This window comes from Filicampus tigris, chromosome 11, assembly GCF_054856515.1.
Source record: "Filicampus tigris isolate MCC_2025a chromosome 11, RoL_Ftig_1.0, whole genome shotgun sequence".
NCBI lineage: Eukaryota > Metazoa > Chordata > Actinopteri > Syngnathiformes > Syngnathidae > Filicampus > Filicampus tigris.
The window spans coordinates 18,286,436-18,299,780 of NC_141227.1; the positions used below are offsets into that span (position 1 = coordinate 18,286,436).

Sequence of the window (13,345 nt, forward strand, 5' to 3'; positions counted from 1 at the left end):
CCTCATCACTTAAAAGTACTGTTTTCGATCCACCATGAAGAAGAATGCTTGGGACCCAAATATCATTGCCAATTACAAGCCAATTGACCTTAATTAACAATAGAGCATTTCTAAACAACTGATCAATACATTATTATCCGCCCATTGTCCAACTACCTCTGTCGTAAAGGATATTGGCAACCGGATCCGTTGGACTATAATACATGTGAGACAAGCGTCGACAATGAATAATTATTAAGTAGGGCTGTCAAAATTAAAGCATTAACTATGGAAATTCATTTACATTTTATAAAGCGTTGGCTGGCTCAACAGCTCCCCAAAACCTTAGGTCGTCTTTGGAATAACCCTCGAAACCCTGAAGTTTTCATCACCTGCAAAATAATTAATATCTCAGCCCCTGTAGAAGATAGAAACATAATTCCAAAAGAATTTGAGAGCTTAGACGCGTGTCTTTAACACAGGCCCGAGTTTATTCATCTTTACTGTTTCAATCGAAGGTGTAAAAACAAAATGTCAGTGAAAGAGAAACACTATTTTTAATTAAATAAAAAATAGAGTCATGTACTGTGACACGTACACCTAGTGTCTGAAGCGGTGAACAATCGCCAACCAAAATTCATAGTGGTTTTTAATTTTTTTTTATTTTTACAGGTTAAAGTGGACAAGAGGAGGAAAGTGCGTATGATTTTTTTTTTTCGGGGTGTTTGATCTGTCAGGTTTAGGCATGACAGTTTGTGAGATTTTAATGAAGTGAGATGTAATGAAATACACGACAATGACATGACATGAATGGCATGACAATACATGAATGAAATACGTGACCTGATATACTCTAAAAACAATTGGGTTAAACATAACACAATTTTGGGTCAAAAAAGGATCAATCCACTACTTGGGTCAATTTGACCCAACTTTCTGGGTTGTTTTCTGCAAAAACAACCACAGTAGTTTTGTACAAAACAACGCAAGAAGGTGGGTCAAATTGACCCAATTTGTGGTTCTGTTATTTTTAACCAAATTGTTTTTAGAGTGTACTAGGCGTGGGGAAGAGGCTTGCTCGGCGCGGAGACGAGGCTTGACTTGGCTACAAGAGAAATGACTTGGCGCGGCAACGAGACTTGACTAAACAATAGGTAACTCTGTGACATGAACAGATATTACCACCACAGTAGCAACCATAGCAACAACAAGGACTGAACAAAACCTAGCAACTTAAATACAAGCACACTGACAAGACAACGAGAAACACCTGGACAAGACACACAAGGTAGGGGGGAGCTGATTGGTTAACACTTGGGAGTGGAAGGCACACTGGCGGACACAATCATCATAACGAGACAGACAGAACACTGAGCAAAACATGAAACAAAAAAACCCCAAAAATCCAAAACCAAAACAGACCAAACATGGCATGATTATAGTTTTCAGAAATTTTGTAACGCTGTTTGTTGGACTTCTTAGGCAGGCAGGCAGCCAGACATGGATGTTTGCTCCCGCGGCTGTAGCTGTCGAGGCAGCAATTAGCTTTTGGCCGCTAATCGGACGAGGTTAGCCAATCGCGGCTAACCTGTTTTCTGAATCTCAGCCGTGATTGGTCGTTGTGAGCAGTTGTGATGTCATTTTCAGTCGACAAAAGACAAAATGGCCGCCCCCAGAGATGGCTAAAAACGAGTGGATTAACACTTATTGCACAAATGCAATATTTATCACAATGCCCTGTTTCAACTCTTGGGCTTGCATAGAACATATTCTTGAAAAAAATATGTTTGGGTTGACTTCCGCTTTACATAAAAAGACTGGAAGTAATTCTGTGAACCTATAAAATTGTGTTGTTGAAAGCGATACAGTGGAAAATTTGGGTACACCAAAAAAAAAAAAAAAAAATGCAAGCAGTGCGAAAAGTGAGAAACAGCAGCAAAGCACTCCTGTCTTGTTTTCCAATCAATACAGTATGTCACATGAATGTCATGTACAGTAGGTCATCTCTCTGTTCAGGACAATGTAGGGCGGACCTTAGCATCAAATTGACATATTTTACATTTCTCACACTTTTTTTTACTGTTTTTTTTTTTTTTTTTTAAACCTCGACTACAAATGACCTTGCTAATGTGGCCTGTGTGTTCAAAAGTTTGCTCGCCTCAATCTAGATCCTTGGGTTATTTTGACAAAAGCCAGTACAGACATGTTATGAAGACAACTTGGCAACCTTTTCATGCTTGAGACACGCACATGTTTATTGTGAGATTTGAATCCCTTCCTTGGACTCTTCCTCAGATTTTTAGATAAAATCATCTAACTTGGAGGCATGTGGAGTCTTCTCATGGTGGAATTTTTGTCATCATTTACATCGGGTTCTACTGGGATTCCTGGTGGCAATCTGCCCCCGTCCCCTGGGTCGGACAGTTCCGTCTCTTCAGCTGCAAAGCAATTGTAGACATTTTGTTTATATGGTTAAAGTGTCCATTTGCACTATTAATTTGCAGTCTAGATGGAGGAAGTCCCATGAGTCCCCAGAAGTCCCCAATAACAACACAAAATGTTGCTGCCTGTATTCCTTTGACACCTGAAACTGGCATGTTGGCATGTCTACTAGGTAGACATGGGCAGGACACAAACTTGTCAAATGTTGACAGGAAAGGAAGGTCATCTTGTCTCCAATGATGATGACGCTTCTCAGTCGAGTTGTCTGTCTGAAACACCCCCGAGCTTTTTCATCGCCTCGGATGTTTCGTTCAATTAAGATAATTATGTCAATTACATTTGACATTGCGAATGTTATGAGTCGATACGCATCAAAGTCTCAAGAACCCGTGCCCGTACCCGTGGAGTGAGGCTGCTCTTGCTCGGACTCTCCGTCTCAATCCTTAAGACTCAGCCTTGTCAACATTTTGAAACAGATGTAATGCTTCCTCTACTGTAATATTTCTTTTAATTTTTTTATTGACCTTGGTGTTTTTTCTCAAAAATAGGTGATATTTTCAGTTGACACAAGTGACAAAAGGGCTGACACTGCTAAAAATAGTTTTACATATAAAATTTTGCTGCTTAACTCATATTCCACAACATCAATCAGAATGCCATGTTTAGACTAGTGAAGGCGCACAGAACATATTACAAATAATTTTGGGGGGTTGACTTCCACTTTAAAATCTTGTGTGTTGGTGCATTCATAAGTAGAGGTTAGTTGTAATTAAATTAGGTATGGCTATATGATAAATAACATGAATCTTTTTAAAAAATACTGTGTAATGTGATTGAACCAAAAAATTCTATCTTTCCATCTGTCTATCTATCTATTACACCTAGGAATATTTATTTCATTTTCAAAATAAAATATTTGACCAAGTTTGAATTTTTCACACTTTTATACTTTAAAAAAAAAACAAAAAAACATTAAATAACCTTGCGCATATGTCCGTGTTCAAAATCTTATGTGGTGCTTGCGTTTAAAAATTTGCCTGCCTCTAACTAGATCTTTGGTTACTTTGACAAAAGCTTTCACAGACATGTAATGAAGACACCTGGCAATCCTTTAAATTGTGTAAACCAAGGAAAAGTTTATTGTGAGTTTTAAAACTCTTCCTCTGAATCTTCCTCAGATTCATCCTCAGAATCATCCATTCTTGCGGGGTTTGGGGACTTTTATCTTTAAGTATCTTTTGAGTCTTGGTAGGACTCCTTCCTCGGCCCCTAGGTCGGACACTTCATCTTCTTCAACTGCAATGAAATTGTAGAACTTTTATTATGGTTAAAATACCCATTTGCTCCATTCATTTACTTTCTAAATGTGGAGTGGTTCTCTGGAGGAAGCCTCCAGAAACCTTCAATAACAACACAAAATGTTGCTATAGATTTCTCGCTTGTTGCTTTTTTTTTGAAAAAAAAAAAAAAAAAAAAAATTCAATGACTTGCCGTACAACTTTTTAATCCAGCACCTGAAGTCTGTATTCCTTGAGCACCTGAAACTTGGTTGACAAAAACAAACATCTACCAAAAAAAAAAAAGTCTGAAGTAGCCATGGCGGAAAATAAATACCAAGGCAGTCTGGTGATTTGCTTTTAACATTTAGCGTCGTATTGGCCCCGTAGACAAGTAATTTATAGAATTTCTATATCCGTACGATTGCCAGACATTCTTTAAGGTGCCCAACACTGACTAACCTTCACTTTGTTGGAACACTCTAGCCCAGGAACAGAACCTCGCTCCCAAAACTGATTTCAGCCAGGATGGATGTTAATTCTTGTTTTGTTTACTTCGACAAAAGACTGTTCGAGTTGTTTTTGTAATACACTTGAGAACTGCTTTAATTTCTGAAAATATTGCATCATATAAAACAGCTTGGATAGGCCTCCAGCACACCCGGTTCGTTGTTTGGCTGGGTGTCTGCTCGTGCGACCCCCTGCTTGTGACGTGGAGATACGTTCTCGACGCCGATTGGCTGTCGCCGACGTGGGATGGACCGGGACCACGTGGGTTGATTAAATATGAACGCGATGACGGTTAGGCGATGCCAAGCTCTGCCTGTTTGGAGAGACCTATCCATTCTCTTGAGCACAAAAACAAAACGTCCTTAGTTAAGTTGTCTGGCGTACCTCTCAAGATTATTGGATCCCTCAGATGTTTAATTACATGAAGACGATTATGCCAATTGCTTTTGACATTTGGCACATGACGTGCAAATGCACATCAAAGTCTTAAGAACTCATGACCGAAAAGACACAGAAAGGCCACTGCCATTTCGCTCTGAAGCAAACATTTCAAGGCCATTTTGGCCACTTCCAGACATACTTAAAAAACATCGTCGTTCTAAAGATTTTATGCGATTGCTACCATTTTTTTAATGGTACTTTCTTTTTTTTTTCTTTTTACTGCTTTGATAGACAGGCGATGCAAAATGCCAAGTGGCAGCATGACGGCATCCACCGACGACTCACCATCACCTTTGTTCCCTGTAAGAAATTGTTCGTTCTACTACTTTTCAATTTCTTTTAAAGGGGGGTTGGTAACAAAATATGCTTGCGATGTCTAAATGTTATTAAAAGTGAAGACAATTTTCAGTTTTTGATATTTAGCAAGAAACATGAAGTCGACACACATACTTTGATTGGCGGGCCACCTAAAATGATGTGGTGGGCCGGGTCTGGTCCCTGGGCCTTGAGTTTGATAGTTTTGCCCTTCATGAACGGGCCCAATCCATGGAACAAATTTGAAGAACATGTTCTGCTTGATAAATGTGTGATGGTGCAAAATGGCGAATGGTCGCATGTTGGCAGCTCATGGCCAATTGGTAGATTTGATGACTCACCCTCAATGGGATCACCAAAGTCAACGTTTTCTTCGGTCTCGCTCTCTGTTGGAAGATAAGTAAACATTCACGTCTACCTCATTTGCATAATAATTTGGAATGCGGTGTAAGAAATGGGGAGCATATACCGTCAGTAGCCCTGGAATAGGCAAGCACGGCAGCCAGCGCCAGCAGCAGGAAGATGACGTGGGCCCTCATGATTTTTTCTTCTCAGTGCAGGACGATGTGAGCTCGCTGTATGCCGCCGCTCTGAAACAGAGATTTTTTTTTATATCACGCTGACCGGTCAGGGTGTGTTTGGAACTACCCTGTCGAAGTTTGTTAATCGTTTCAAGGATACGCCTTGAATGGAATGGGGTGAGAGGACTTGTTTATCACTTAACTACAGTGGTGTATAACCGCTGCATTGTTCTGATGGAATGCAAAGGAAATAGATGTTGGATAGCTGTGCACTGAAATTTACACAATCTGGAATTTGGACCCCAAATATTTTATTTAAAAAAACGTTTCTATTTGGAATTTTATTCCTCAATATATTTTTGCTAAATTTGGTGGTTTAAACTTTATTTTAGTTTGCAACCATCGATAAAATTCCAGTTAAACTCTTTTTTTTTTTCCATAGGCAAGTTTTATTGGGGCGGCACGGTGGTCGACTGGTTAGCACGTCCGCCTCACAGTTCAGAGGTCGCGGGTTCGATCCCGGCTCCGGCCTCCCTGTGTGGAGTTTGCATGTTCTCCCCGTGCCTGCGTGGGTTTTCTCCGGGCACTCCGGTTTCCTCCCACATTCCAAAAACATGCATGGTAAGTTGATTGGATACTCTAAATTGCCCCTAGGTGTGATTGTGAGTGCGGATGTTTGTCTCTGTGTGCCCTGCAATTGGCTGGCAACCAGTTAAGGGTGTCCCCCGCCTACTGCCCAAAGACAGCTGGGATAGGCTCCAGCACGCCCCGCGACCCTTGTGAGGAGAAGCGGTACAGATAATGGATGGATGGAAGTTTTATTGGCATGGTCTCTTATATTCAAACACAAATTTTCACCCCATAAATACATAATATGGAACAACAAAGACATTTGTATAAAACAAATACCTTTATTTACCTACCTGGGTGGAGAAACAGGTGCTTCTGGTTAGGCAGTGATTTGACATCAATGGACAAACAACTCATGTCTTATTCAAAATTCTTAAATGCTTATAATTTTCCAATTACACCAAAACAATATGCCATTCTATTTGATGCAATATCTACTGGAGTTAAAATGCTCTTCCAAAATGATACTCCCTATACCGCATTATCCTGCTTCGCTCCCCAGTATTTTGCAGACAGATATTAGTAATGTTTGTTTGATGCAACAAAAACGATTTGCGCTTTGTTTCAGAAAAATATTGTCTCCATTCCACATGTTGTGTCATATTGGAACCAATTTATAACTACTATCATTTGGAAAATGGTCTGGTCCATTCCAAATAAGTATTTGATGACTAATAAGGTGAAGGAAGTGACTTTTAAAATATTGCATGAATATTATCTGGCTACCCGTTACATGACTAAGTTTTAAAGGGACATTGATGTGATTTGCTCCTTTTGTGGAAACCACCCAGAGACAGTTTGACACCTGTTTTGGATCTGCTCATGCTCTCGGACATTTTAGAAGGATTTCAGTAAATTTGTCAGTTTGTATCTTTATAAAGACTTTTCTTTAAAGTGGGAAAATATTGTTTTCTGTTTTTTTTTTTTTCCGAAAGTGTGTTAATGAAGATGTTTTTCCATAATTAATTTGCTGATACTTTTATAAAATACTAAATATTTTATTCATAAATGCAAGTATGGCAATCACAAGCTGACCTTTTCACACTTTCACATTGATACTGTTTCCTGTGTTAAAAATGTGCCTGCCCCAATCTAGATCTTTGGTTATTTTGATGAAAGCTTTCACAGACATGTTATGAAGACACTTGGGAAACCTTTCAATTGCATAAACCAAGGAAAAATGTATTGTGAGTTTTGAAAATCTCCCTTGGAATCTTCCTCAGAATCGTCCTCAAAATCATTCCATTTAGTCTTTGCCGCATTTTCCATTTCTTGACATGAAGAATCTTTTGATTCTTGGTTTGATTCCTTCCTCGGCCCCTTGGTCGGACTATTCATCATCTTCACCTGCAATGAAATTATAGAACTTTTGTTTATTTTTGTTAAAATATCCATTTTCACCATGTATCTAGATGCAGAGTGGTTCTCAAGTGGAAGTCTCCAATAACAACACAAAATGTTGCTTTATACTGTATTTCTTGCTTGTTGCTTATCTTTGAAAAAATAATTGATGACTTGCCATGAAACATTTTTTTTTTCAATTCAGCGCCTGAAGCCTGCATTCCTTAACTCATTCACTGCCATTGACAATTTACTTGTCTTTTCACAGTCCAGCCATTCAATAACAGGAATTTATTTATATTTTTTTCAAATTTTTTCAAACATTAGGGTAAAAGAGTGTCTGAAAATGTCTGGCAGTGAATGAGTGAAACACCTGAATCTTGGTTGGCATATCCACTTAAACAAAAATCTACCAAAAAAAATGTCTGAAGAAGCCATGGCGGAAAATATCAATGAAGTCTGGTGATTTGCTTTCAACGTTTTGGCCCCGTCTAGTAATTTGTAGAATTTCAAAATCTGTACGATTGCCAGACGGGGGTTGACAGAGTCTTTAAGTTGCGCAACACTGAGTAGCCTTCACTTTGTTAGAACACCCTAGCCCAGGGACAGAACCTCGCTCCCAACTAATTTCACTAAATTAGCTAATTTCAGCCCGGCTGGATGGTAATTCTTGTTTTGTGTACTTTGACGGAAGCGACGTTTAAGTCAGACAACGAGAGAACTGCGTTGCTTTCTGAAAATATTGCATCATACGAGACAGCTTGGATAGGCTCCAGCACACCCGGTTCGGAAAATGAATGAGTGAATCTCCTTTAACGTTGCCAGAAAAGGAAGGGTTGATATTGGTTTGGAATGAAACATATGGCTTTAGTTTATCTTTTTAAGAGGTATGATTACAGTCACTTTAACTACATGACTGTGATATAAAGCCTGTTATGAGAGACTATTATGTTGAGTACGATAATAAAACGTCCTTAGTTGAGCTGTCTGTCTGGTGTACCTCCAAGATTTTTGCATCCCTCAGATGTTTAATTACATGAAGACAATTATGTCAATTGCATTTGGCATTCGTCACATGACGTGCAAACGCACGTCAGAGTCTCAAGAACTCATTCCCCAAAAGACACAGAGAGGCTGCCATTTTGCCCTGAAGCTAACATTTCAGGGCCATTTTGCCCACTTCCAGGTGTATTTCAAAGACGGTCGTTGTAAAGATTTGGTGCGATAGCTTCCGTTTTTGAATGACACGATTTACTGCATGATAGACAGGTGATGCAAAATGCCAAGTGGCAGCATGACGGCATCCACCGATGACTCACCATCACCCCCATATTCGTTCCCGTTCCCTGTTGGGAGGAAAGTAAACAGTCATGTCTCGTTGCTTTGAATATCGTCACTGAGTTTTCCAGCCTCCCAAATTTGTAGTGCACCCCACTTTTCCCATTATTCCTCTATATGAGGGGTGTCAAACTCACTTTTGTCACAGGCCTCATCGTAGTTATGGTTTCCCTTCAAGGTTCATTATGACTGTGAACCCATAAAAATATATGAGCGCCTTATATTAGCACATATACACAACAAATTGATGGATAGCTAGTTTTGAAATCAGAAGGCAGTAAGAAATTGTTTATTCTTTTACTTTTCAGTTTATTTTAAAAGTGAGGTTGGTAACAAAAAGTGCTTGGCTAAATGTTATTAAAAGTGAAGACAATTTGCAGTTTTTGGTGTTTGGCGAGAAACATGAAGTCGACGCACATGCTTTGGCTGGCGGTCCACATAAAATGATGTGGTGGGCCGGATCTGGGCCCCGGGCCTTGAGTTTGCCTTTGAGTTAGCTTTAAGTATTGTTAATCTATATGAATAATGAATAGGCCTTCGCAATTCATGGAACACACAAAAGACCTGTCCCAGCCAAGCTGAAGGATCTGGATACTTTGTAGGAATATACGAGTACATCTTGCATGCATTTTGGTCCAAGGCCCATTTAGAGATTTATAGACCAGCAGCAAGATTTTAAAATCGATTCACAGGAAGCCAGTGTACTGGACTGGAGCTTAGCATCTAGGTTTGCTCATCAAATGGGGTCTGAGGGCTAGTTCGTCGGTTAACTGTGGTTGTTGTTTGCCGTGGTGTAGACGTGTGCCGCCTTTGGGTTATTTTGGCAAAAGCCTGTACGGACATGTTATGAAGACACCTTGGAACCTTTTTAAATGTTTAAACCAAGGAAATGTTTATTGTGAAATTTGAAAGTCTTCCTTGGAATCATCCTCAAATTTTTACTTAAAATCGTCTGGCTTGTCGTCCCAAGCCATTTGGAGGCTTTTGGATGTTTCCTCCAACATCCATGAAGGATTTTTACTCATCTACATCGACTCTTGATTGGAAGCCTGGTGGTAGTGCTCTTCTGGCCACCTCTATTTTGTCAACTGCAAAGAAGAAGTAGAACTTTTGTTAATATAGTCAAATATTTGCACCATTCATTTGAAGTCTAGATCCAGAGAGGTTCCCTGGAGGAAGTTTCAGGAGTCCCCAGAAATCTCCGATAACAACACAAAATGTTGCTAGGTTTCTTGCTTGTTGCTTTTCGTTCAGAAAATAGAATTGAGGACTTGCCATTAAAACACTTTATTTTCTAAAATTCAGCAGCCGAAAGCCTGAAACTGGCATGTTGCCATGGCTACTATAGGTCGACATGGCTCGGAGACACACACTTTCATGTTGACAGAAAAGGAAGGGTTGATATTGGTTTGTAATAAAACGTCTGGTTCATAGTTGAGTTGTCCGTCTGCCGCATCTCCAAGCATGTTTATTGCCTCGGATGTTTACTTTAATTCAGACAATAATGTTAATTACATTTGGCACATGTCGTGAGAGTCTACTACACATCAAAGTCTCAAGAACCCGTGGCAAAAAAAGACAAAGGAAGTCTGCCATTGTGCTTTGAAGCGGACATTTTGTACATTTCCAGGGTTCAACATAGACAAACTGGTCTCTGAGATTTTGTCCTGCTGCTATCAAATTTAAATTACGTATAGTAGACAGGCTATTCCACTCCCATTTTTCACATTTAAAGGGGTTCTTCAAATGAGAACCTGGTCAATTCAATATTTTTTTTCTCAAATCTGCACAATTGATCAATCCGCTCATGATTCTGTTCTTTTTTTTACAAATTATTGACATGTTGAAAAAGGCTGACTCATTGTGACAATAGCATGTTAATGGCTCAGAAAATATGCCGTTTTTTTTTTTGTTTTCCTGAAAAGTGATGGTTTTGGAGATGTGAGGATTCTGGCCATCTCCAGCGATTCCCTCAATGCTTCGAAGTCTGCCACACGCAAGCATTTCAGGGCCATTTTGGCCATTTTCAAATGTACTTCAAAGGCAGCTGTACCAAAGGTTTTGTACGATTGCGACACAATTTTAACAACGTGTACTAGGCAGGCGGGTACATTGTGAAGCAACTGAGTGGAATGCTGAGGCGGAGCCTGGCAGCAAAGTCTGATGACTTGCCACACAACAAGATTTTATAAGTTTTACTTAACCCCCAAAGCCTGTATCCCGTAGGCACATGAAATTTGGTCAACATGTCCATTATGAGTAGTTACACAAAAAAGTCCAACCCAATAAGCCTAAAAAGACTTCAGGAATTCAGGCAAGGCAAGGCAAAAAATGAGACACTCACTATACAGAAGGACAAAAGGAGCTCATGAAAATGACTAAAAAACAAACAAACAAAAAACATTGACAACATTTAAGCACATTTGCAACCAAAAGATTTAAAAACATTTAAAAGCAAAGGAAAGTAATGAAAAAATAGTTTTCTGAGAGTCCTAAAAGATCATCAGATTTTTAAAAACATTTCAAAGACCAAAGGAAAAGGGGAAAAAAAGCTTATTTTTTACTCGGATTTAAAAACACTTATACTTGGGGCTGACATTACTTCCAATGGTAAGTTATTCTATTGCGTGCTGCCGAATAGCTAAATGCCTCTTTACCATGTTTGCTTTGAAACCTAGGCTCCACTTAAATGACCTGAGTTTGCAGACCTCAGAACCCTACAGCCATTTTGATTTGTAGTGGCCAAACCTCCCTTACTGGTTAATTCATGCTCAAAAAGACGGTTAATGCAAAACTGTGAAGTATGCTTGAAAATATGTACATTGGTAGTTTGCTATTTTGCACTGAAAGCAGCCATTTTGGTCATTTCCGTATGTGCTTCAAAGATGGTCATTTTTAAGATTTAGTGCATTTGCTACTATTTTTCAATGAGGTGTACTGGTTGATAAACAGGTGATGACCAATGCCAAGTGTCAGCATGTTGGCACCCAACGATGACTCACCGTTGCCACCAAACAAAGGTTTCTAAGTTTCTAATTCTAAGTTCACATTCCGTTGGAAGAAAAGTATACATTAATGTCTCAATGTTTTGTATATCATCAGTTTTCCAGCATCCGGCCGGCCACCCAACATACAAACACATGCACACATTTTTTCTTCCCCTTTCGTTCCTCGATACAAAGTTATCAACGCAATTTCATAATCCATGGGACAAATTTGAACAAAGTATTGTTTGATAGACGGGTGACGCAAAATGGCGAATGCTTGGAAATTGGCAGTTTGTGGCGGATGGGTAAATTTGATGACTCACCTTCCATCACTTTCTCAAACTTATCTTGGACCTCGCTGCCTGTTGGTAGAAAAGTAAACGTTCAGTATTATGTGCACTCTCATCGCGTTTTCCAGCCTCCCAAATTCTGTGTGCCCTAACAAATAGGGAATATACCGTCAGCATCCATGAAAAAGGCAGGCATGGCCACCAACGCCAGCAGCAGGAAAACGACGTGGGTCCTCATGGTTTCTTCTTCTGAATGCAGGTCAATGTGAGCTCGCTCTGTGTCACCAATTTGATGCCGAGATTATTTATATCACGCTGGGTGTGTTTGACACATCTCAAAAATCCGCCCCGTCAACTTCAAAGTTGAAATTCATCCTCATTATTTCCCTAATGCTCGCATGCCATCCTGACTTCAGTATGTACTGTATAAATACGATACCCTAAATACAGAAACCACTTCAAAATACATTTGGTTTGTTTGTTGTTGTTTTGTGGAATACCTTGAGAAACAGCAGGAAACTGGCTGGAAAAGATGAATGGATTTTCAATTCATTTGCATCAGGAACACTGACTTGTAATATTAACGACAGCTACTATGTTAAAAACTAGCATGTCGAGGCAAATGTAAGTAGCGCCAGAACTGTAAATTTATTAAATTACAAATTATGTATACAGTACAGAAAAATGTTGTTTTCTAAATTAACTATTTGACATATTTTACATTTTTCCCCCTTTAAGTACCAGACATTTTAAACCCTCTTTTACCCTAACGTTTGGAAAAAATTGATTGAGGAGCTTGAATCGACAGAAAATGAAAATGAAAGGTCGATGTTGGTTTATAATAAATTATATGGTTCTAGTTTATCTTTTTTAAGAAGTTGGATTAATCAAATGTAAATGACTGTGGTATTGTGTAAGGTGTTAACACCTATCGATCATCAACAATGACAAAGCTCTTCAAATTGTCTGTCTGGTTCACCTCAAAGATTTTTTGTATCCTACCAATGTTCAACTAGACAACTATGTCGATTACATTTGGCACATGTAGTCTGTGGGAAAGACAAAGGAAGTCCGCCATTTTGCTTTGAAGAGGACATTTTGTACATTGCCAGGGTAACTCATAGACAAACTGGTCTGACAATTTTTTTTCCAGTAGCTATCAAACAGCTATGTAATTAAGCAAAACGCTAATAATCTTTCAGGAATTTGAGGTAGCCAGTGGCGCTACCAAACAAGGTGTGATTGGTTCATCAAAGAAGTGAGAGATGATAACA

The 13,345-nt window shown here is 39.2% G+C and overlaps 1 long non-coding RNA gene across 3 annotated transcripts; it reads right to left on the bottom strand.

The window, feature by feature from the left end:
• Positions 1–3,531: 3,531 nt before the first annotated feature.
• On the bottom strand, positions 3,532–12,367 carry LOC147140015 (uncharacterized). 3 transcript variants are annotated; one of them, XR_015088646.1, is made up of 8 exons: positions 12,240–12,367; positions 12,105–12,143; positions 9,737–9,882; positions 8,776–8,802; positions 6,409–7,462; positions 5,434–5,554; positions 5,306–5,350; positions 3,532–3,717 (listed from the first exon to the last, which is right to left on the bottom strand). It is a non-coding gene; the product is annotated as an uncharacterized LOC147140015 (long non-coding RNA). The 3 variants fall into 3 exon arrangements; XR_015088645.1 differs by having other exon boundaries at positions 8,932–9,882; XR_015088644.1 differs by having other exon boundaries at positions 8,776–9,882.
• Between the last annotated feature and the right edge of the window lie 978 nt (positions 12,368–13,345).